Source organism: Phocoena phocoena, chromosome 4 (assembly GCF_963924675.1).
Source record: "Phocoena phocoena chromosome 4, mPhoPho1.1, whole genome shotgun sequence".
In the NCBI taxonomy this organism is placed as follows: Eukaryota; Metazoa; Chordata; class Mammalia; order Artiodactyla; family Phocoenidae; genus Phocoena; species Phocoena phocoena.
Genome location: NC_089222.1, coordinates 5,077,587 through 5,104,385, shown reverse-complemented (window position 1 = coordinate 5,104,385; position 26,799 = coordinate 5,077,587). Strand labels below are relative to the sequence as shown.

At 41.1% G+C, this 26,799-nt stretch overlaps 1 protein-coding gene across 2 annotated transcripts in view; it reads left to right on the top strand.

The window, feature by feature from the left end:
* Nucleotides 1–26,799, top strand: part of LOC136122172 (ubiquitin-conjugating enzyme E2 E2) — a 338,665-nt gene that overhangs the window by 231,094 nt on the left and 80,772 nt on the right. The gene's annotated exons all lie outside the window — the stretch shown is intronic.

The window sequence follows — 26,799 nt, the reverse complement described above, 5'->3', positions numbered from 1 at the left end:
AAGTGGTTCAATATACACTCCACCGAGTTTCTCAACTTAAGTTTTTATTGTATTATTTTTTAAAACGAATGGAGCCTAAGTAGACATGACTACTAAATAATATGGTGTCCTGGATGGAATCCTGGAACAGAAAAAGGACATTAGGTTAAAACTAAGGAAATCTCAGTACAGTGTGGACTTTAGTTAATAACAATGATAATATATCAGCAGTGGCTTATTAATTGTGACAAATGTACTATACTAATGTAAGATGTTAATAATGGGCTAAACTGGCCATAAGGTATATGAGAACTCTGAACTATCTTTGCAATGTTTCTATAAATCTAAAACTTTTAAAATAAAAAGTTTATTTTTAAAAGTATCATCCCCCCCAGAAAAAGTTAATCATATATTCATTATCTACTCTGCCCTCAGCACTTTTGGTTGGTGTTACAAGTGTCAGTTCTTTGTGAATTCACACAGTGAATCAAAAAACATTCTGTGTGTATCTGTTGTGTTCCTGACACTGTTGCAGCTACGTAGGATGCAAAGATAAATAGGACACAGTGCCTGCCTTCAAGGGACTCTGATCTACTCAAGGCAGGAGACAGCGTAACGTGGGATTAGGGCTATAGTGGAGACAGAGGTTGTGGGCTTGGGAAAGCAGGGGCTGGAGTCACTTATTTCACTGGGGTTGGAGTGAAACCAAGTGTTACAAAATGGCTAACTCTGAGACAAAAGCAGTGGACTGGAAACCAAAGGAACTTTAAACAAATATCTAACAATTAGAAGGTGATAGCAAAGGTATAGTGACGTTCATAGGAAACAAGCGTCATAAGAACAACTGTGTCCAGTGGTGACTTATTACAAGTAGGACTACAAATTACAAGATTTCTAGTCCCAGTAGAAAGCAAGTTCGATACAAACCAGCAGTTTTCTTACATCAAAAAACTGACATGAGGGGCTTCCCTGGTGGCGCAGTGGTTGAGAGTCCGCCTGCCGATGCAGGGGACACGGGTTCGTGCCCCGGTCCGGGAAGATCCCACATGCCGCGGAGCGGCTGGGCCCGTGAGCCATGGCCGCTGAGCCTGCGCGTCCGGGGCCTGTGCTCCGCAACGGGAGAGGCCACGACAGTGAGAGGCCCGTGTACCGCCAAAAAAAAAAACTGACATGAGAAAGGAAAATACTAATAATATAACCTGCAGCATAAGCAAAACACTCTTTGACATAAATCACAGCAATATTTATTTGTATCTGTGTCTTAAAGTAAAGGAAATAAAAGCAAAAATAAACAAATGAGACCTAATTAAACTTAAAAGCGTTTGCACAGCAAAGGAAACCATCGACAAAATGAAAAGACAACCTACTGAATGGGAGAAAATATTTGCAAGTGATATGACTGATAAGGGGTTAATATCCAACATATATAAACAGCTCATACAACTCAACATCAAAAAACAACCTGATTAAAAAATAGGCAGAAGAACTGAATAGAATTTTTTTCAAAGAAGAAATTCACATGAAAAGATGCTCAACATCGCTAATCATCCAGGAAATGCAAATCAAAACCACAGTGAGGTATCACCTCACACCTGTCAGAATGGCCATTATCAAAAACACAAATAAGAAATGCTGGCGAGGATGTGAAGCAAAGGGGACCCTCGTACACTGTTGGTGGGAATGTAAATTGGTGCAGCCACTGTGGAGAACAGTATGGAGGTTCCTTAAATTAAAAGTAGACCTACGATATGACCCGGCAATTCCACTCCTGGGTATATACCTGAGAAAAACACAAAACACTAATTTGAAAAGATACATGCACCCCAATATTCATAGCAGTATTGTTTACGATAGCCAAAATATGGAAGCAGGCTAAATGTCCATCAATGAATGAATGGATAAAGAAAATGTGGTACATATATACAATGGAATATTACTCAGCCATAAAAAGGAATGAAATAATGCCATTTGAAGCAGCATGGATGGACTCGGAGGGTATTATGCTAAGTGAAATAAGTCAGACAGAGAAAGACAAATACTGTATGATCTCACTTGTATGTGGAATCTAAAAAAAATTCCACAAACTAGTGAATATAACAAAAAAGAAGCAGACTCACAGATATAGAGAACAAACTAATGGTTACCAGTGGGGAGGAGGGAAGGGACAATACAGGGCAGGGGAGGGGGAGGTACAAACTATTGGGTGTAAGATAGTCTATAAGGATGTATTGTACAACGCGGGGAACAAAGCCAATGTTTTGTAATAACTGTAAACGGACTATAACCTTTAAAATTGTTTAAAAAATTAAAAACAAGAGAAAAAAGAATATAACTCGCAAGAACAAAAACATAGTATTTCTGTCCTGGATGAGAAGCTGATCTTTACTAAAACAGCAAATCCAATTCTGATCTCATTTGATCATCCTTTTACCTATTACGTGCAGAGAATCATCTTTAAGTTAGATATACAAAAAATTAGAGAAGATTCAGAGAAGCAAAAGAAGCATTAAAATGGAAACTAAAGGCCATTTTAAAAGCCATAAAATTGCTTAGTACAGAAAAAAAGAATTCTATCTTCCTAACTTTCCATTAATGGAAAGGTTATTATCAGAAGGGCACTGATACGGTCTTTTGAACAGAAGTAGATGGAAAAAGCCTTAAATTTAGCAAAATAAAATAAAATGAAGCATAAGCAAGTAATTTCCTAGTTTGAGAAAAATTAAACATAACTACTTTAAAGTCAGTAATAGAAGGAAACCACCCTCTCTGATTTAGGGGGCTGTCCTGCCCTTTGTTGGAAGTCTAGAAACGGATCATTGTTTCCAACTATTCAGATAAATAGGGTACTTTTTGGTTTGAATACAGTATTAGATACTAACAACATTTTAGCAGGACTGTAAATATCGGTGACTGTTTTGTGATCCTAACACATAAATATGACAGTACATTTGGATTTGGGTTCCCAGAGGAAAATTAAATCCATCAAAAAGCAAAGAAGAATCCCAGCTGGCAGAAGCACTTGACAGATTCAGAGAAGATAGGGTTTGCCTGTAATATATTCGATTCTCAACCTTTGTTTCAGCTTTAACATTTCTATCTTTTTAAGTGCTATTCCAGCCAATCCACCTGCATCAAATGAATAATGGCTCTCTATAAGAAGTAGCAGTTTTTTTTCTGTTCCTGGATAATGAGAGCACCCATCTTTAGAAGTTTTTTTTTTTTTTTCTTTAGACTCAGACTCCTCTTGCTTTTTTTTTCATTGGAACTAATTACCAGGCGCTTTCAGAGCGTTGCTTTTCATGTACTATATATATTGTAGGCACACTATGTCCTTAGCGTTTGTTTCCATTTATAAAGAATACAATTAGCTTTTTTAATGCTTAGTTCAGTCACAATTAAAACTCTCCTAATGGTTAGGGATTGGTCTTTCCAAGGCTGAGAAGGTGTTTTAAAATTATTCATTCCTCGGTTTGTTTCTTACAGCAGCCTCAGCTGTGCTTTATTATTCAAAGGTTAATGCAAACTGAGAAGTAGGTAAATTAAATCTGCTTGGCAGTCGGCAACCCTTCATATTAGCAGACGCTGAAAGATGGGGGTGGACAGTGTAAGTCATTTCCACCGTTGCGGCACTGCCAAAAGCAAAAACCGCGAAATCCCTCAAAGATAGCCTACTTCGACAGGCATTATTAAGGGATACTATAAATTGGTGGTTCTTAAGTAGCAGATCTTCAGTAAAATCTGTGTTTCACTTACAAAGAGAGAAGGCAGTGGCTGAACTCGGAAAGGTAGTCATAGCTTCTGTAGTAAATGGATGTAGATGCCATGACTAATGAACTTCGTATAAGGTTAAATCACCAAGTTGAGTGTTAGAAGTCCCTTCCATAAATGTTTTACAAGGGCAGACTGCAGGATCTCGCATGAAAGTGAGGGCATGATGGATGTCCGTAGACAACTGAGCAGTATGGAAGTGCAATCCTAACCCGACCCCGGGAGCCAAGTGGGGAGCAGAATGCTTCCAGAGCTTTTCGTGGGCTTCCCTTGTAAGAATGGGTGTTCTTCTCCTCTTAGTATTCTGTAGTGACCTGTGTGGAGGTGGCGTCTGGGACGGAATGGATAGATGTATATGGGGGGCGGGCTGATTCGCTTTGCTGGACACCTGCAACTAACACAACATTGTAAGTTAGCTGTGCGCCAATAAAATTTTTAAAAAAGAACGTGTGTTCTTTACAGCTAAGGAATCAGGAATTTTGTAGACTCTTAAGGATGCCTGATAGACATAATGCCACAAATGATGTGGAGGGTAAAGGGCATAACTCCATAGATTTTGTGAACACACCAAACGTCGCAAAGTAACTTCTTAAGTCTTCTGTTTGGTTCCCCATTCTCTCTTCTCCATCAGGGTATCTTGTGTGGCTGGTCTCATAAAAATTCACTAGAGGGCTTCCCTGGTGGTGCAGTGGTTGAGAGTCCGCCTGCCAATGCAGGGGACACGGGTTCGTGCCCCGGTCTGGGAGGATCCCCCATGCCGCGGAGCGGCTGGGCCCGTGAGCCATGGCCGCTGAGCCTGCGTGTCCGGAGCCTGTGCTCCGCAACGGGAGAGGCCACAACAGTGAGTAGGCCCGTGTACCGAAAAAAAATTCACTAGAGATGATCATACTAAGTGACAGAGAAGGACAAATATCGTGCGATATCATTTATATGTAGAATCTAATTTTTAAAAAATGATACAAATGAACTTTTTTACAAAGCAGAAACAGACTCACAGACTTGCAGACCAAACTTATGGTTACCAAAGTGGGGGAAGTGGGGGGGGGGGATAAATTAGGAGATTGGGATGAACATATACACAGTACTATATATAAAATAGGTAACTAATAAGGACCTACTGTATAGCACAGGGAACCCTATTCAATATTCTGTAATAATCTATATGGGAAAGGAATCTGAAAAAGAATAGATAGATAGATAGGTAGACAGATACCTGATTCACTTTGCTGTACACCTGAAACTAACACAACATTGTAAGTCAACAATACTCCAATAAAAATTAAATGAAAAAAAGTCACCTCCAGCTGGGGCAGCACTTGTGCCAAGAGCCCCCAGAGTTCAGTCACGTCCCTTCCAGCCCCTCTCTACGGAGCAGATAAGACAGTGGACCCACACTACCTCCCTGTTCTTACTCCCTGGGACCAAAATCTGTCTTCTCATCTTTGCTGATGGGCTGAAGGGAAGAAAGAATGACAGACGATGAAATATGTGCATGTCACCGGAGTTTTTTCAAACACAAAACCTGATTCTTTCATGAAAGCCACTGTAGGGTATTAGGAAATCTTGGTTTGTGAGATTCGAGGGGGGTTTAAGGAGGAAAACAGTAACTGGCGTCATCTCGTTTGAGAATAATCATCCCATCTCACATAGTTGTGGTGAAGGTTAAAAGAGATGATGCACGTGAAAGTGCTTTGTGCACGCTCTAAACCTGTCCAGTGATGAAAGATTGTTAAATCCTAAGTAAATATTACTAGAAAGATTGTTAACTAAGTTGCTAAATATTTACAGGATGTTAGCACTTTACATGTTTTCTTCAGACCGTAATGACTCTAATCTGCTTTTTATTGGTACTTGTTTGTCATTTTAGCCAGTTCTCGTCTCTTCGACAGAAATGTAGGGAGCTGTGCTGACACCGTTTAGTTTATTATCAGGGCTACCGCGTCTTCCATTTCTCCTGCTCTCGTTCTATGCTGAGCCCTGCTGTCAGAGCACTGGGGGGAAGGGAGAAAAGGTTTTGAATGAGACAATCCAGGGTTTGAAACTCAGTTCCACCATTCACTGTGTAACCTTTGTCAAGCCACTGACCTTCTTTGAGCCTGAGTTTCAGAAAACAATAAGTTTGCAGAGTGGCAGTAATTTGAAGGAATATATGTTAAGGGTAGTAGCTACCGTTTTTTAAAACACCCACTCTTTGCCAGGAGCTATACTTGACACTACATGTATTTAGTTCCTCTGACAGCCCTCACAAGGTAAACAACATTCCCTTTTACAGAGCAGTGTGGAAAAGGCCTTGCCACGGTGTCTGAGTCTCAGTAAATGGAGCTCTTATTTGTCACGAGGATTTCATTGTGTGATCCCTACTTAGAAACTTCCATCAGTGTCAGCCTTTAATGTCCATACTGGTCATCTGCAGCTCTTTTTTAATTTATTTTTTTAATTAATTTTCATTGGAATATGGTTGATTTACAATGTTGTGTTAGTTTCAGGTGTACAGCAGAGTGAATCAGTTATACCTTATACATAAACCCACTCTTTTTTAGATTCTTTTCCCGTATAGGTCATTCCAGAGTATTTAAATAGAGTTCCCAGTACGATAACAGTAGGTCCTTCTTAGTTATCTATTTTATACATAGTAGTGTGTATGTGTTGATCCCGATCTCCCAATTCATCCCTCCCCCCTCTGTAGCTCTTTTTGTAAAAGTAGCTTCTGTTGCGTGACGCTGCTACTCTCTGGACCATACTTCAAGGCCCGCAGTGAATCCATTATCTGTGTTAGTGGTTCTCAATCCCAGGTGCTCTATAGTTCTGATTCAGCTGGTCTTGGGTGGGACCCAGGCTTTTTTTTTTTTTTAAGTTCTAGTTCAGTCTTTTTTTAAAGCACTAGACTCCTTTTATTCACTAAATATGTGTGTGTGTGTGTGTGTGTGTGTGTGTGTGTGTGTGTGTAATATATATATATACACACAGTGGAGTTTCTCTGGTTGAATCTCAGGTGGGAGGGAGCAAAGAGATGAGTGATTCCCAGAAGACCTCGGTGGAGCCCTGCAGCTCCTAGAACCAACACATCTGAAAACCACAGGTCTCCAGAATCCAATTCCTATCATATCATTTAAGGCCCTACACCGTCTCACCTCAGTCACCTGCATATTTGCTATTCTCCCAGCAGGGAACCCACTTCTGCCTCCCTGCTTTTTTTTCCATGCAGTGCATTTCACCTGTTAGGCCCAAGCTTCCTGTACCTGTTGGAATCGACTTGATCTTTCACACAGTAAGTGGCAGAGCCGGGATTCAGACGCTGAGCCTCTCTGTATGAAGCCCACTTCCTTTACCACTATGCTGTACTAATAGACTAGTCTTCTGCCCCAGATGTTTGTTATTTTTCAACAAGCATTTATGAAGTATCATGCATACAGTTTCCTTTTGCCATTAGTCTCTTTTTTTTGTTTGTTTGTTTTTTGCGGTATGCGGGCCTCTCACCGCTGTGGCCTCTCCCGCTGCGGAGCACAGGCTCCGGACGCGCAGGCTCAGCGGCCATGGCTCACGGGCCCAGCTGCTCCGCGGCATGTGGGATCTTCCCGGACCGCGGCACGAACCCGTGTCCCCTGCATCGGCAGGCAGACTCTCAACCACTGCGCCAGCAGGGAGGCCCTGCCATTAGTCTTTTGGTTGACTTGCTTCCTCTCTCTCCTCTGGGCTAACCTTGGCCTCCAGGCAGCCAGGTGGAAGAAAACGGTGATGGTGAATCTTGGGGCCAGAGAGCAGCGTCAGGGATACAAAGAAAACCACGCAGGTTGTAGGATATCACAGCTGACCTTTTTGGAATAAATGAGGCAGCTCTGTGAGGAAATTGTTGCTTACCACTTTCCTATGAAAGAAACAAAGATTCTCAGCCAGTGAGAAGTGTATCGAGTATATTGGAGGTATCTAACCTACTTGAGAAACAAAATTGCCTTGATAGTAACTCTGTATACAAACAAACAAATAAATCTTATCTCTCCTAAGAATAGTTAGCTGTCCTCAAGGTCCACCCGGCCCTAACATTTGAATAGAATTTTTACTTTGGTATAGTATAAATGTCAGAAAGTCATAGAGCTGCTGTTGAAATGATACCAGGGGATCTTACATTCTGTTCCCAGTGCGTGGTAACATTTTGGAGAGTTGAAACGTTTTGAGAAGTATTTGACTTCCTGAAAACTGAGCAGGGTCAGCAGGGGCTTGTCTGCTTGTCAAAGGCTTGTTCAACCTGCAGTTAAGATCAGGAGACGCATTACAGCTCCACAGCCTTCCTGTCTAACACTTGGGGGTGGAGTGGGGATTTTAAATAATAAAGACACATGACGAGCCACATGGGCTAGCTCCAAAATTGTTCTCACAGTGCAGATAAGAGAGGGCTAATTCTGCAGGCCTGGGGACCTTGAGAGCTTCCATTTCTCACACAAACTAGAGAAAATGCACAAGAATTGAGGTGGGAGGTGAGCAACAAAAGCGGGGTGGCAAGAAATGGTAGATTTCCTGAAGAAATGAAGAAAGTTGCTATTTCTACTTTGAAAAGTTAAAAAAAAAAAAAAAAGAATTTGGGAGCTGAAATTTAAATGGCTGTTCACCAAACCTCTGAAGCTACCCTGAAACGTGCCCAGGTTGTGAAGGCAGAAGACAGTCCAGATGTTGGGTTGGTCTTGCTGTCCGGTCTCCTGTCTGGAGCAGAGCAGTTTATGGTTGTGGTAGCCACGCGACTTTTCCAGTTGAGCCTTGCTGTCTGATTAGCAGCAGAGGTGACGCAGGAAGAGCTCTTCTTGGGGTCAGAAGGCGCAGGTGTGTCCGGGTGTGGTCTTGGGCAAAGCACTTACTTCACTTTTCTGACCCTTAATCTTACCGCCTTTGAAATGAAGGCTTTGAAATAGAAGGGATTCCTAGTGGGAAAAGAGCTTTTTCATTTTTTCAAATTAATCCCTCCCCTGCCCTACCCCCCATATACATGCTGAGCATCACTGCTGAAGTGGGCTGTTTTTTCCGCAAGGCGAAGGTGCATTGAAAAAAGCTTTTTTGTTTTTTTTCCTGTGTTGGGTCTTCGTCTCTGTGCAAGGGCTTTCTCTAGTTGTGGCAAGCGGGGCCACTCTTCATCGCGATGCGCGGGCCTCTCACTGTCGCGGCCTCTCTTGTTGCGGAGCACAGGCTCCAGACGCGCAGGCTCAGTAGTTGTGGCTCACGGGCCTAGTTCCTCCGCGGCATGTGGGATCCTCCCAGGCCAGGGCTCGAACCCTTGTCCCCTGCATTAGCAGGTAGACTCTCAACCGCTGCGCCACCAGGGAAGCCCTGAAAAAGATTTTTTAAAGACTGAGAATAACTCCATCACCTTATTGCTGGAGGCCTTTCAGCTCACTAAAGGATTAAAAATTCTATAATTCAGTATTTTAAGTAACGCTGATTGGTATTATGCCTAACGGTCTAACTCAGTGGAATTCCAGTCCAGTTCTAATGCTTGCTTCTGGGTGATGAAAAAGTTGAACTCGATGGTTTCCAAAGTCTTTATGATTATAACCTTATTTCTGACAACCCACATATATAAAATAGGATGTGGTTCCTTTTGACTCTGTGACTTATCTTTGTGCTTACAAGTGAATGCATCTTACGGAAATGTAGCTTAGAAGGGAAAGGGAGAATATACCATTTTTTCCCTGAGGTCTTCCTGCTTCCCAGTTTCTCTGCTTTTCCCTCCTCGCTGTTTCATAGTTATGTCTCTTAAAATTATGTCTGTTGCAAAGTTGTTCACTCAGTGCAATATATCACCCATTGGGAAAATGAAACACACACACTCCTGTATTATGTAACGTAGAAAGAAGCAAGGATGTCTAAGCTGTCATGAATATAACTGAAAGAAACTGCCTTCCTCGGTAACTTCTAGAAGGTTAGTTTATGACTTGGCATACTATCTTTTCAGCTACCGCCTGCCCTGGGCAAAGGAAGTGCTATGATTCTTAAGCAGTACTTATTTTGTGTTTAAAATTTTATTTTCCTCCTGTTTCTTCCTCTCAGCCCAGTCATTGACACTGTTAACAAAGCATCCAAAGTAGGTGAAAGTAATGACTTTTAAGATTTGATAAAAGATAACTATAGTCAAATGAATTTTTTTTTCATCTTTGCATCTCAAATCTGAAAAGGGTGATTGAGGACAAAGGGCCTTCCCATTTATTAAAGCACTCATTCACAAAAAGCGTAAAATAATTATTTTTCTTGGACTACGTCGATAAGCACCATATCCTTGTGAGCTGGAAAGAAGCTGTATGAAATGGTACTTGGAGGAAATAGTAACAGTCCAATTCTGCTTGGAGCTTAGTGTACACAAGGGATCTTGTCTTTTTTTTTTTTTTAATTGTCCTTTCTTTTAGGATTTCACCCTTTTGCCTGATTCTTTTTTTAAATTTTTTCTCTATATTGGAGTATATAGTTGATTCACAATGTTGTGTTAGTTTCAGGTGTACAGCAAAGTGATTCCGTTATTCCATACTCAGCACTGTTATATCCTAACTTCCTATGATGTTATGGTGGACTTCAGTGGTCCTGGTTCTTTAGAAAAAAATCACTGAATACAAACAGAGGGACCCCCAGGAGTTTGTGAGGCACCGTTCTCTATTTGTCCTCTCGACAGCTGCAGACCTGGCTTGTTTTCTTAACAAGCCCTTTCACCATCAGAGTGAGTCCTTCTTTCCTGTGATCCAGAAAATGTTGTTCCTTAACATTTCTTCTTTCCCCAGTATTAAAGGCCCCATTCGTAACTGTTTTTATAATGTCATGTTTGCATAGAATGTTACCGCCCTGCCTTTGGGGGTAAGGAAGATGTCCTGGAGGAGAAGGCAGCTAAGTTAAGACCTCAAGGACAAGTAGAATGGTCAGACCTGCAGAGCATCTTATCCAAAAGCCCAGAAAGAACCCAGTCCCTGTGGAGGTTCTACAGGTGATTCCAGTATGATTGGAGGACGGAGGGAGAGGGGGCTGCAAAGGATGAGGCCAGAGAGGCAAGCTGGAGCCAGATCTTTCTGGAAAACTTTGCGTGCTCCAGAGGAATCGGGGCTTGATCTTGAAGGTATTAAGAAGTCAGAGGAAACAGGGAAACAAGATCCCATTTAAAAAATTTCCTGGAGATTGCCCTCTCTGCACTTCAGTGGAAGGATGGGAGGAAAGCAGAACTGGAAGCAGGGAGACCACAGAGGATGTGCCAGTGCCATCATGAAAGTGACAGAGGATGCAGCCAGTAGACGGGTTAGGAAGGTACTATGGAGTACGATTCAGCAAGTTTTGGGGAACTTAAAGGAGAAGGAGGCAGCATGGTCCCCGTCGACGGTCAGGTTTCCGACCAGGTTAGAGATTCCATCAGTGTTTGGTAGGTTGATTGTCGAAGGTGGGTGATGAGATCCCGAGGTGGAAGGTGAGAAAACAAGGTGGCCGAGGGTAGAGCCCCCAGCAAGGCAGACGCTGAAGAGGTGTCATTGAAGAGGACAGAGGCGTCGGAGAGGTGCCCTGTCAGAGGAGGCTCTTAGATACCTGGGGAAGAGAGCTTTTCAGGAATCGGGGCGGGGGGCAGAGCTACGGAGAATTTTAGTAAAATGAAGACAAAAAGCAAGCAACAAATAGGTCCGCGTATGACCTTGAGAGCGCTGAAAACATTTTCCCCCTTAAACCTCCCCATGCCCACATGTTTTTCCTCATTTCATTCAGACAGTTGTGTGGCTTTTCCCCTCTTTAGCTGCCTTTCCTCCTGTCCTTATCTGCAGCTGATCTGCGCCTTGCCTTTATATTTTCTTTCAACACATGGGAACTAGAAACGACCCTTTCCTTCCAGTCTGACACTAGAGAAACACACGTTATTTATTATGTCGTAACCCCAGAAGCTCAAAATGCCTGCAGCTGTTTACTCACAAAGGGACTTTGGACGTGGGTGCAGTATATCATTTGTGTGTGAATGATGTGCCTCCCAGTGGGAAGGGGTGAACTCAGCTCCGTGGAGTCTGATGTATAAGCAGAGGTTGCCAGAGCTCCTGAGAGGTCCCCTTGTACCGTCTTCCCCTTGCTACCGTCTTCTCCTTGCTACCCTGTCCCGTCGATTTCAGATGAGTACTGGCACATCAGAGAATCTCTCCAGAGGCAGGTTCCTTGTCCTGGGGAGCCCAGGCATCCTTCCTCTTTACCTGGCTTGGAGTCAGCGTTAACGAAAAGGCAGCAGACACAGCCAAAAACTCTCCGTCTTAGAGTCACAGCTGTGGCACAGCACATTCAAAGTATTCAGATATATTTCAAGCATCTTACGATCTTAAATACAGTGAGCACTTAGTCCTTCCTTTTCATCAGTTTTATTGTAAATGTGTAACATTTCACATATACATAAGGGCTCTTCCACTGTAGAGAACGGCATTTAAAGCCAAACAGTTTAGAACACTGATTCTTTAAAGGGTTTCTCCAAGCAGCAGCTTTGGCCCTTCAACCAATTAGTAATTTGTGAACTGATATTTGCATTTTAATAGATTTGTCTTTTATTTGCAGTTTAACTCTGTTAACTGTGTTTATTTTTCTTCTTTAAAAAATAAAGTCTGGGAGTTCCCTGGTGATCTAGTGGTTAGGATTCGGCGCTTTCATTTCAGTGGCCTGGGTTCAATCCCTGGTCGCGGAACCGAGATCCCGCAAGCTGAGCGGTGCCGTGTGCCCCCACACACACAAAAAAATCTGATTGGTGCAGCCACTATGGAAAACTGTATGGAGGTTCCTCAGAGAACTGAAAATGGAGTTGCCATATGATCCAGCAATCCCACTCCTGGGCATATACCCGGACAAAACTCTAATTCAAAAAGTTACATGCACCCCTATGTTCACAGCAGCACTATTTACAGTAGCCAAGACATGGAAGCAACCTAAACGTCCATCAACAGATGAATGGATAAAGAAAATGTGGTACATATATACAATGGACTATTACTCAGCCATAAAAAAGAGTTGAAGCAGTGCCATTTGTAGCAACGTGGATGGACCTAGAGATTCTCATACTAAGCAAAGTAAGAGAAAAACAAACACCATATGATATCACTTACATGTGGGATCTAAAATATGACACAAATGAACTTATCTACAAAACAGAAACAGACTCACAGACACAGAGAAGAGACTTGTGGTTGCCGGAGCTGGGGGGATGGTTGGGAAGGATTGGGAGTTTGGGATTAGCAGATGCAAACTGTTATACAGAGAATGGATAAACAAGGTCCCACTGTATAGCACAGGGAACTACATTCAGTATCCTGTGATAAACCATAATGGAAAAGAATACGAAACAGAATGTATATATATGTATAACTCAATCACTTTGCTGTACAGCAGAAAATAATACAACGTTGTATATCAACTATACTTCAATAATAAATTTTTAAAAATAAAATCTGAAAATTAAAATTAAGGGTACTGAACATTAAGAATACCGCAAGTGGGAAAACATTGCTAAATATAACAACTTCATACCTAAAAGTCCTGACTGTAAATAAACATTCCATTTAATGCAAACTTTGGTTTCCTGGGCGCGGCAGCTATGAATTCTAATGGTTTCCAAAGTTTCGCCCTAAATACACATCATAAGATTAGATGGCAGGGTGATGATGAAGAGAAGGATGATTGCCATTATTTGTGCACAGGTCTTGGTAACCTGCTTTCTAGTCCTGGTATCTTGAAACCTTTGTTAGAAAACCACCAGGCAGTAAGCTCTTGAGCGTGTTGGTGAACTTTTGTGCCACCCACAGGCGTAACTGCGACACCAGTAGCAGCTAACATTTGGAGGCTTACCATTTGGACTGTTATAGACCCATTTTCCAAGCTCCGTGAGTGCAGTTCCACTAAAATTTCACAGTTGGTCCTCCGGGTCAGTGCTGTAACGGCCCCATTTTGCAGATGAGAAAACTAAAACATAGAGAGATGACTTATCTACCCAGGGTCATACAGGTGCTCAGCGGGAGGGCTGGGAGTCAGACAGGCAAATCTGGCTCAGAGCCTGTCCACGGGCTTCCCCACTGTACTGCAAGTGTCCTCTGGCACCAACCTCTGTTTGACCAATTTAAGAAAGAAGGGATAGTTTAAAGGGTAAAACAGTCTGCAGCATCTGCTTCTCACTTTTTTGGCCCAGTCAGAGTGTATAAAAGCCCATTCTTCCGTTTTGTATAGATGTAAATAATTCTCTTTTTTAATAAATTTATTTATTTATTATTTATTTGGGGCTGCGTCGGATCTTTGTTGCTGCACACAGGGTTTCTCTAGTTGAAGCGAGCGGGGGCTACTCTTCGTGGTGGTGCGCAGGCTTCTCATTGACGTAGCTTCTCTTGTAGCGGAGCATGGGCTCTAGGTGTGCGGGCTTCAGTAGTTGTGACACACGGACTCAGTAGTTGTGGCTCGCGGGTTCTAGAACACAGGCTCAGTAGTTGTGACGCACAGGCTTAGTCGCTCCGCGGCATGTTGGATCTTCCCGGACCAGGGATCGAACCCGTGTCCCCTGCACTGGCAGGCGGACAGATTCTCAACCACCGCGCCACCAGGCAAGTCCCTAGACCCAAATAATTCTGACATATTAAAAAAATATTCTGGGGGGACCTTCAAGATGGCGGAGAATAAGACATGGAGATCACCTTCCTCCCCACAAATACATCAAAAATGCATCTACATGTAGAATAACTCCTACAGAACACCTAATGAATGCTGGCAGAAGACCTCAGACTTCCCAAAAAGGCAAGAAACTCCCCACGTACCTGGGTAGGGCAAAAGAAAAAAGGAAAAACAGAGACAAAAGAATAGGGATGGGACCTGACCGTCTGGGAGGGAGCTGAGAAGGAGGAAAAGTTTCCACACAGCAGGAAGCCCCTTCACTGGTGGAGACTGGGGCTGGGCAGGGGGAAACTTTGGAGCCGCGGAGGAGAGCGCAGCCACAGGGGTGCGGAGGGCAAAGTGGAGAGATTCCTGCACAGAGGATCAGTGCCGACCAGCACTCACCAGCCCCAGAGGCTTGTCTGCTCACCCGCCGGGGCGGGCGGGGGCTGGGAGCTGAGGCTCAGGCTTCGGAGGTCAGACCCCAGGGAGAGGACTGGGGTTGGTGGCGTGAACACAGCCTGAAGGGGGCTAGTGCACCACAGCTAGCCGGGAGGGAGTCCGGGAAAAAGTCTGGAGCTGCCGAAGAGGCAAGAGACCATTGTTCTGGGGTGCGCAAGGAGAGGGGATTCAGAGCACCGCCTAAATGAGCTCCAGAGACGGGCGCAAGCCACGGCTATCAGCGCGGACCCCAGAGACGGGCATGAGTCTCTAAGGCTGCTGCTGCCGCCACCAAGAAGCCTGTGTGTGAGCACAGGTCACTATCCACACTTCCCGGGAGCCTGTGCAGCCCGCCACTGCGAGGGTCCCGTGATCCAGGGACAACTTCCCCGGGAGAACGCATGGCACGCCTCAGGCTGATGCAGTGTCACGCTGGCCTCTGCCCCTTAGGCTCGCCCCGCATTCCGTGCCCCTCCCTCCCCCCGGCCTGAGTGAGCCAGAGCCCCGATTCAGCTGCTCCTTTAACCCCGTCCTGTCTGAGCGAAGAACAGACGCCCTCCAGCGACCTGCACGCAGAGGCGGGGCCAAATCCACAGCTGAACCCCGGGAGCTGTGCGAACAAAGAAAAGAAAGGAAAATCTCTCCCAGCAGCCTCAGGAGCAGCGGGTTACATCTCCACAATCAACTTGGTGTACCCTGCATCTGTGGAATACCTGAATAGACAACGAATCATCCCAAATTGAGGCTGTGGACTTTGGGAGCAACTGTAGACTTGGGGTTTGCTCTCTGCATGTAATTTGTTTCTGGTCTTATGTTTATTTTAGTTTAGAGCTTATTGTCATTGGTAGATTTGTTTATTGATTTGGTTGCTCTCTTTTTTTTTTTAAATATATATTTTTTCCTTTTTCTCTTTGTTGAGTGTGTATGTGTACGCTTCTTTGTGTGATTTTATCTGTATAGGTTTGCTTTTACCGTTTGTCCTAGGGTTCTGTCTATCCGTTTTTGTTTTTTTAGGATAGTTTTTAACACTTGTTATCATTGGTGGATTTGTTTATTGGTTTGGTTGCTCTTTTCTTTTTATTACTTTTTAAATTCTTTTATTTTAATGATATTTTTTATTTTAATAACTATATATATTTTTTTCCTTCTTTCTTTCTTTTTCCCTCCATTTTTTTCTGAGCCGTGCGACTGGCAGGGTCTTGATGTTCCGGCCGGGTGTCAGGCCTGAGACTCTGAGGTGGGAGAGCAGAGTTCAGGACATTGGTCCACCAGAGACCTGCCAGCCTCACATGACATCAATCAGTGAGAACTCTCCCGGAGATCTCTGTCTCAATGCTAAGACCCAGCTCCACTCAATGACCAAAAAGCTTCAGGTCTGGACTCCCCATTCCAATCAACCAGCAAGACAGGAACACAACCCCACCCATTAGCAGAGAGGCTGCCTAAAATCATAACAGTTCACAGACACCCCAAAGCACACCACGGGACACGGTCCTGCCCACCAGAAAGACAAGGTCCAGCCTCATCCACCAGAACACAGGCACCAGTCCCCTCCACCAGGAAGCCTACACAACCCACTGAACCAACCTGAGCCACTGGGAGCAGACACCAAAAACAATGGGAACTATGAACCTGCAGCCTGCGAAAAGGAGACCCCAAACACAGTAAGTTAAGCAAAATGAGAAGACAGAGAAACACACAGCAGATGAAGGAGCAAGGTAAAAACCCACCAGACCAAACAAATGAAGAGGAAATAGGCAGTCTACCTGAAAAAGAATTCAGAGTAATGATAGTAAAGATGATCCAAAATCTTAGAAATAGAATGGAGAAAATACAAGAAATGTTTAACAAGGACCTAGAAGAACTAAAGAGCAAACAAACAATGATGAACAACACAACAAATTTAAAATTCTCTAGAAGGAATCAACAGCAGAATAACTGAAGCAGAAGAACAGATAACTGACCTGGAAGATAAAATAGTGGAAATAACTACCACAGAGCAGAATAAAGAAAAAAGAATGAAAAGAATTGAGGACAGTCTCAGAGACCTCTGGGACAACATTAAATGCACCAACATTCGAATTACAGGGATCCCAGAAGAAGAAGAGAAAAAGAAAGGGACTGAGAAAATATTTGAAGAGATTATAGTTGAAAACTTCACTAATATGGGAAAGGAAATACTCAGTCACTTTCAGGAAGTACAGAGAGTCCCATACAGGATAAATCCAAACAGAACCATGCCAAGACACATATTAATTAAACTATCAAAAATTAAATATAAAGAAAATATATTAAAAGCAGCAAGGGAAAAGCAACAAATGGCATACAAGGGAATCCCCTTAAGGTTAACAGCTGATCTTTCAGCAGAAACTCTGCAGGCCAAAAGGGAGTGGCAGGACATATTTAAAGGGATGAAGGGGAAGAACCTGCAACCAAGATTACCCAGTAAGGATCTCATTCAGATTCGATGGAGAAATTAAAACCTTTACAGACAAGCAAAAGCGAAGAGAATTCAGCACCACCAAACCAGCTCTACAACAAATGCTAAAGGAACTTCTCTAGGCAGCAAACACAAGAGAAGAAAAAGCCCTACAAAAACAAACCCAAAACAATTAAGAAAATGGTAATAGGAACAAACGTGTCGATGATTACCTTCAATGTAAATGGTTGAAATGCTCCAACCAAAAGACACACACTGGCTGAATGGATACAAAAACAAGACCCGTATATATGCTGTCTACAGGAGACCCACTTCAGACTTAGGGAGACATGCAGACTGAAAGTGAGGGGGTGGAAAAAGATATTCCATGCTAATGCAAATCAAAAGATAGCTAGAGTAGCAATTCTCATATCAGACAAAATAGACTTTAAAATAAAGATTATTGCAAGAGACAAAGAGAACACTACATAATGATCAAGCGATCAATCCAGGAAAAAGATATAACAATTGTAAATATTTGTGCACCCAGCATAGGAACACCTCAATACATAAGGCAAATGCTAACGGCCATAAAAGGGGAAATCGACAGTAACACAATAATGCTAGGGGACTTTAACACCCTCCTTCGGCAATGGACAGATCATCCAAAATGAAAATAAATAAGGAAACACAAGCTTTAAATGATACATTAAACAAGATGGACTTAATTGATATTTATAGGACATTCCATCCAAAAACAACAGAATACACTTTCTTCTCAAGTGCTCATGGAATATTCTCCAGGATAGATCATATCTTGGGTCACAAATCAAGCCTTGGTAAATTTAAGAAAATTGAAATTGTATCAACTATCCTTTTTGACCACAATGCTATGAGACTAGATATCAATTACAGGAAAAAAAATCCGTAAAAACTACAAACACATGGAGGCTAAACAATACATTACTAAATAACCAAGAGATCACTGAAGGAATCAAAGAGGAAATCAGAAAATACCTAGAAACAAATGACAATGAAAACACGACTACCCAAAACCTGTGGGATGCAGCAAAAGCAGTTCTAAGAGGGAAGTTTATAGCAATAAAATCCTGCCTCAAGAAACAAGAAAAATCTCAAATAAACAATCTAACCTTACACCTAAAGCAATTAGAGAAAGAAGAACAAAAAAAAACCCCAAAGTTAGCCAAAGGAAAGAAATCATAAAGATCAGATCAGAAATAAGTGAAAAAGAAATGAAGGACACGATAGCAAAGATCAATAAAACTAAAAGCTGGTTCTTTGAGAAGATAAAATTGATAAACCCTTAGCCAGAGTCATCAGGAAAAAAAGGGAGAAGACTCAAATCAATAGAATTAGAAATGAAAAAGGAGAAGTAACAACTGACACTGCAGAAATACAAAGGATCATGAGAGATTACTAAAGGCGACTCTATGCCAATAAAATGGACAACCTGGAAGAAATGGACAAATCTTAGAAAAGCACAACCTTCTGAGACTGAACCAGGAAGAAATAGAAAATATAAACAGACCAATCACAAGCACTGAAATTGAAACTGTGATTAAACATCTTCCAACAAACAAAAGCACAGGACCAGATGGCTTCACAAGCGAATTCTATCAAACATTTACATAAGAGCTAACACCTATCCTTCTTAAACTCTTCCAAAATATAGCAGAGGGAGGAACACTCCCAAACTCATTCTACGAGGCCCTGATACCAAAACCAGATGAAGATGTCACAAAAAAAAGATTACTACAGGCCAATATCACTGATGAACATGCATACAAAAATCCTCAACAAAATACTAGCAAACAGAATCCAGCAGCACATTAAAAGGATCATACACCATAATCAAGTGGGGTTTATCCCAGAAATACTAGGATTCTTCAATATACGCAAATCAATCAATGTGATACACCATATTAACAAATTGAAAAACCATATGATCATCTCAATAGATGCAGAAAAAGCTTCGACAAAATTCAACACCCATTTATGATAAAAACCCTGCAGAAAGCAGGCATAGAGGGAACTTACCTCAACATAATAAAGGCCATATATGACATACCCACAGCCAACATTGTTCTCAATGGTGAAAAACTGAAATCATTTCCTCTAAGATCAGGAACAAGAGAAGGATGTCCACTCTCACCACTATTATTCAACATAGTTTTGGAGGTTTTAGCCACAGCAATCAGAGAAGCAAAAGAAATAAAAGGAATCCAAATCAGAAAAGAAGTAAAGCTGTCACTGTTTGCAGATGACATGATACTATACATAGAGAATCCTAAAGATGCTACCAGAAAACTACTAGAGCTAATCAGTGAATTTGGTAAAGTAGCAGGGTACAAAATTAATGCACAGAAATCTCTGGCATTCCTGTACACTAATGATGAAAAATCTGAAAGTGAAATCAAGAAAACACTCCCATTTACCATTGCAACAAAAAGAATAAAGTACCTAGGAATAAACCTACCTAAGGAGGCAAAAGACCTGTATGCAGAAAACTGTAATACACTGATGAAAGAATTAAAGATGATACAAATAGATGGAGAGATATACCATGTTCTTGGATTGGAAGAATCAACCTTGTGAAAATGACTGTACTACCCAAAGCAATCTACAGTGATTCAATGCAATCCCTATCAAACTACCAATGGCATTTTTTTACAGAACTAGAACAAAAAATTTCACAATTTGTATGGAAACACAACAGACCCCAAATAGCCAAAGCAATGTTGAGAAAGAAAAACGGAGCTGGAGGAATCAGTCTCCCAGACTTCAGACTATACTACAAAGCTACAGTAATCAAGACAGTATAGTACTGGCACAAAAACAGAAATGTAGATCAATGGAACAGGATAGATAGCCCAGAGATAAACCCACGCACATATGGTCACCTTATTTTGGCTAAGGGGGCAAGAATATACAATGGCGAAAGACAACCTCTTCAATAAGTGGTCCTGGGAAAACTGGACAGCTACATGTAAAAGCATGAAATTAGAACCCTCCTTAACACCACACACAAAAATAAACTCAAAATGGATTAAAGACCTAAATGTAATGCTGGACACTTTAAAACTCTTAGGGGAAAACATAGGCAGAATACTCTATGGCATAAATCACAGCAAAATCCTTTTTGATCCACCTCCTAGAGAAACGGAAATAAAAACGAAAATAAACAAATGAGACCTAATGAAACTTAAAAGCTTTTGCACAGCAAAGGAAACCATAAACAAGACGAAAAGACAACCCTCAGAATGGGAGAAATTATTTGCAAATGAAGCAACTGACAAAGGATTAATCTCCAAATTATACAAGCAGCTCAATATCAAAAAAACAAACAACCCAATCCAAAAATGGGCAGAAGACCTAAATAGACATTTCTCCAAAGAAGGTATACAGATTGCCAACAAACATATGAAAGGATGTTCGACATCACTAATCATTAGAGGAATGCAAATCAAAACTACGATAAGGTATCACCTCACACCAGTCAGAATGGTCATCATCAAAAAATCTACAAACAAGAAATGCTGGAGAAGGTGTGGAGAAAAGGGAACCCTCTTGCACTGTTGGTGGGAATGTAAATTGATACAGCCACTGTGGAGAACAGTATGGAGGTTCATTAAAAAACTACCATATGACCCAGCAATCCCACTACTGGGCATATACCCTGAGAAAGCCGTAATTCAAAAAGAATCATGTACCGCAATGTTCATTGCAGCTCTATTTACAATAGCCAGGAGATGGAAGCAACCTAAGTGTCCATCGACAGATGAATGGATAAAGAAGATGTGGCACATATATACGATGGAATATTACTCAGCCATAAAAAGAAACAAAATTGAATTCTTTGTAGTGAGGTGGATAGACCTAGAGTCTGTCATACAGAGTGAAGTAAGTCAGAAAGAGAAAAACAAATACAGTATGCTAACACATATATATGGAATCTGAAAAAAAAAAAAGTGGTTCTGAAGAACCTAGGGGCAGGACAGGAATAAAGACACAGATGTAGAGAATGGACTTGAGGACACGGGGAGTGGGTAGGGTAAGCCTGGATGAAGTGAGAGAGTGGCATGGACGTATATACACTACAATATGTAAAATAGATAGCTAGTGGGAAGCATGCACATAGCACAGGGAGATCAGCTCGGTGCTTTGTGTCCACCAAGAGGGGTGGGATAGGGAGAGTGGGAGGGGGACTCAAGAGGGAGGGGATATGGGGATATATGTATACATATAGCTGATTCACTTTGTTATACAGCAGCAACTAACACACCATTGTAAAGCAATTATACTCCAATAAAGATGTTAAAAAAAAAACACAACATTGTAAATCAACTATACTCCAGTAAAAAAATTTTTTAATTAAAAAGTAAAAATAAAGCACCCATCTGTTTTTCAGATAGGTTGTCACTACTAGTAGTTTCTCAAAAAGACACATTTTGGCAGTATGAACCAACTCAGAGTGATACTGTTAACTGAGTTATTTAATCCACTTTTAATAAGTACACGGACAGCTTACTGACTTAAAAGAAGCAATAAAATTTGGAGTTCTGACTGAGAGCCAGATAAAACTTGGAATGGGCACAAATGGAATATACGTTATCTGCAGACACGGTCCAGTTTGTGAAGTATCTCCTGCCCTGTGCTTTTGATGTCCTCCTTTGGTGGCACTATTGGTGACTCCTTAATTAGCCGACATTATATAACTAACTGTGGTGACCATTCTTGGAAAATCATCTTTAAATTCCTCAAAGTGACTCACGAATTATATCTTTAGATTTGGGAAATGTGTCTCTGCACACTGTTTCATAGCTGTATGCTCTCCTGTGTGCATTTTTTAAACTAAATTTCATCTACCTTGAAGTAATGTTGTAAGTACAAACCTATAATTTACTTTTAAGCCCTTCCTTCTAATAAACTTATCTATGTGTATTGCGTCTAATTATAGCTCCGGGCGTAACCATGTGTATTATTCATCTAAATGAGTGAGCTTGTCTGCCAACAAGGGCTGTTGTTGGCACGGTTTTGCTGTCATCTGGCCTGAATATTCTGTCTGCCTCACTGTCCGCTTCAGGAGAGGGAGATCAGTGGTCAGATGGGGCAGGGAGGCTGCACCCCAGTCCCTTGCACCATGTTTCAGTACTTGGCCATAAACTTGGCTGTGATTTTCTTTTATTTTATTTTACTACATCTTATTTTAAATAAGAGAAATCAAACTGTAGAAATAAAATTGAACTCTCCTTCATTCTCTATGTTCAGATTTCCTCCCCTCACCCCCTCCAATTCTCCCCTGTTCCTTGCACAGCTACCATCTTGAATTTGGGTGTATTTTTCCAGTTCATTTCCTGAAAGACATTGACATAGATTTGTATCCATAAATGATATAAAATGTTGTTTTATTACTATGTTTCTAGTTTCTATAGTAGGATCACACTGTACCTGTGCTACAACTTGCTGTTGGCATAGTTTATCTTAATATGAAAATGTGATACAGATCTAAGAAGATGTCTAACTCCTAAGTAAGTTATGAAACCTAGTAATAAAACAAATAACTCCTGAATCCACCACACATCCTGAGAAGTAGAACATCCCCAGAACCATTGAAGCTCCTGTGTGCTACTTCTCCACCCTCTGATTCTACCCAGGAGACTCCTCTCTGGAACTTTTTGTATATTTCCCTCCATAATTTATTTTCCTGTTTGCTTTTAAACTTTGTAGAAATAGTGTCATACCGTATATATTCCTTTTAGACTTGCTTTTTTATCCAATGTGCTATTTCTAAGATTTATCAATGTTAGTCTATATATTTTCACTGCTGTGTAGTATTCCTTTGGGTGAATGTATCCATTTTTCTGTCAGTGAACATCTGTGTTGTTTCTAATGTTGCTGTTACAAATAGTGCATCCATGAACATTCTTTTTTTTTTTTTTTTTTTTTTTCTGGTACGCGGGCCTCTCACTGTTGTGGCCTCTCCCGTTGTGGAGCACAGGCTCCGGACGCGCAGGCTCAGCAGCCATGGCTCACGGGCCCAGCCGCTCAGCGTCATGTGGGATCTTCCTGGACCGGGGCATGAACCCGTGTCCCCTGCATCGGCAGGCGGACTCTCAACCACTGCGCCACCAGGGAAGCCCCATGAACATTCTTGTACATGTCTTCTGGTGCATGGGTAAAAGTTTTTCTGGGGTGTGTACCTAGGAGTGAAATTCCCGTGTTGTAATATAGAACTGTCTATATCCAACTGAACTAGGGAAGTCCATGTCCTCATTCAGAGTGACTGGCACGCTTATCAACAATGGATAGTTCTTGTTTTTCCACACCTTCGTCAACACTAGGTTTTGTCAGGCATTTATTTTTGCCTATATATTTTGTGAAATAATATTAAATTGTAATTTTGATTCCTTTCTCTTATTTTAATGAGATTGAGCATTTTTCATATGATGATGGCCATTCGTGTTTCCTCCTTTTTCCCTTCTAATGGATCGTTAGTCTTTTCCTTATTGATTGATAGGAATTTGTATATTATGGACACTAGAATTTTGTCAGTTTTATATGATCAAAATATCTTTTCTCAGTTTATGGCTTGCCTTGTCACCCTCTTTAGTCAAATTCCAAAACTTTTGATCTTTGCACTTAAGTGTTTAATCCATCTGCAACAGAGTCTTACATATTTATTGAGGTAGAAATCAAATTTCTCTGTTGCCCAAAGACAGAACTGTTTTCTTAGCCCCATCAGTTCTGACATATATCAGATTTTCATATGTGTGTAGAAAAGTTTCAGGAGCTTCTTGGAGCTCCCAAACACATTCTAGAATCAACATGTCAAGTTTCGTTTTTTAAAAAACTGTTGGACTGTGGATTAGAATTGCATTGGATCAGGGAGAAATTGACATACCCAGGATCCTGGGTCTTCCTACCAATAAACTTGGTGTCTTCATCTATTGATATTTAATTTTCTTGAGTGTATTTCAATATGTTTTATAATTTTCTCCATAAAAATCTTACATGTTTTTATGAAATTTATTCATGTTTCTTATATTTTTAATACTATTTATAAAAGGTATCTTAAAATAATTTTTTTTTTTTTTTTTGGTACGCGGGCCTCTCACTGATGTGGCCTCTCCTGTTGCGGAGCACAGACTCCGGTCGCGCAGGCTCAGCAGCCATGGCTCACGGGCCCAGGCGCTCCGTGGCATGTGGGATCCTCCTGGACCGGGGCACGAACCCGTGTCCCCTGCATCAGCAGGCAGACTCTCAACCACTGTGCCACCAGGGAAGCCCTAAAATACATTTTCTAATTTTGCTGGTGTGTTGAATGGAGTTGATTTTGCCTGTTGATCTTACATCCAGCTACTTTGCTAAACTTTTATTAAATTTAATAAATTGTGTATCGATTTGGGGAGGTTTTTTCTGTGTACATAAATACTGCAAATGCCAACAGCTTTATTTCTTCCGTCCCAATCCATAAATCTTTTGGGTTTTTTCCTGTGTCCTTTCATACCTTGATGAACATGAGCTCTAATACAGTAATGATTAGAAATGGGTATAGTGGGCATCCTTGTCATGTTCCTCAGTTTTTAAAGGGTGTGCTTTAATATTTTACCATTGAATATATAGTTGCTATGAGGTTTTTGGTATATGCTTTTTATCAGGTTAAAGATGTTTCTTACTATTCTAATTTTGCTAGGAGTTTTTATCTTAAATAGCTATCATTTTTAATAAAAAAGCACCTACGGAGTGCTTTTTCTGCACCTCTTAGAGATTATCATTTTCTTCTACTTTAATGTGTTATAAGGTAAATTACAAAAATAATTTTCTATTATTAAACTATCCTTGCATTCCCAGAATAATCCGAGCTTGGTTAAGATAAATGCTTTTTTGGATTTTGGGTTTTTGGGGGTTTTTTTTGGTGTCACCATACAAAAATGTTCCATAATTATTGACTGTATACTTCATACCTGTGACTCATTTATTTTGTAACTGCAAGTTTGTACCTCTTAATCTCCGTCACCTGTTTCTCTCATCTGCCAACCTCTCCTCCCCTCTGGCAGCCACCTGTTTGTTCTCTGCATCTGAGTCTGTTCTGTTTTCTTACATGTATTCTTTTGTTTTGTTTTTTAGATTCCACATGTAAGTGAAATGATGTGGTATTTGTCTTTCTCTGTCTGACTTATTTCACTTAGCATAATACCCTCAAGGTCCATCCATGTTGTCCCAAATGGCAAGATGTCATACTTTTTATGGCTCAGTAATATTCCATCGTGTGTATATATATGTACCACATCTTCTTCATCCATTCATCTATCGATGGTACTTAGGTTGCTTTTTTGTACTTTGGCTAGTGTAACTAATGCTGCAGTGAACACTGGGATGCATATATCTTTTCAGTTACTTTTCAAATTACTGTTTTAATTTCTTCAGATAAATACCCAGAAGCGGAATTACTGGATTGTATGGTAGTTCTATTTTTACTTTTTTGAGGAATCGCCATACTGTTTTCCATAGTGGCTATACCAATTTACATTCTCACCAACAGTACACAAGGCTTCCCCTTTTGTTCACATCCTCGTCAACACTTAATTGTTGTCTTTTCGATGATAGCCATTCTGACAGGTGTGAGGTGATATCTCATTGTGGTTTTGATTTGCATTTCATGATTAGTGATGTTGAGCGTCTTTTCATGTGCTTGTTGGCCATCTGTATGTCTTCTTTGGAGAAATATCTATTCAGGTCCTCTGCCCATTTTTTAATAGGTTGTATGTTTTTTGATGTTGAGTTGTATGGGTTCTTTGTATACCTTGGGTATTAACCCCTTATTGAGTGTATCATTTACAAATATCTTCTCCCATTCAGTAGGCTGCCTTTTCATTTTGATGATAGTTTCCTTCACTGTGCAAAGGCTTTTTAGTTTGATGTAGTCCTATTTGTTCATTTTTGCTTTTGTTTCCCTAGCCTGAGGAGACATATACAAAAAAATACTGCTAAGATGTCAATCTTAGATGTCAAAGAGTGTACTGCCTTTGTTTTCTTCTAGGATTTTTATGGGTTTAGATCTTACATTTAAGTCTTTAATCCACTGTGAGTTTAATCATGTATATGGTGTGAGAAAGTAGTCCAGTTTGATTGTTTTGCATGTAGCTGTCCAGTTTTCCCAGCACCATTTATTGAAGAGGCTGTCTTTTCCCTATTGTATATTTTTCCTCCTTTGTCACAGATAAGATGCATGCTTTTTTGATATACGGCTCAACAATGAATTTTTTGTAGATATGAACTAATTTCAAAATAAGAAAGAAGAGAAATCTTCGTTGGCAATAAAATCTTCTCAAGCACTTTAACAGGGTTTCCCACTTTGCTACAGGGTGTGAGGGGAATTTCTGGCTGTTAGATATACGTATTAGCTTGATGGGGCAAGAGGAATGCTGGAGCTAAACTATAATCTCACTTTGCCTTCTGTTACCCTGGGAGAATTAACACAGTTAAGTTGACTTGTGTGGGCCTTATTTTCCTCAGTGAGTTTCTCTGCAACTGGGGGACGTATGTTTGCTGCTAGTAGCCATGTG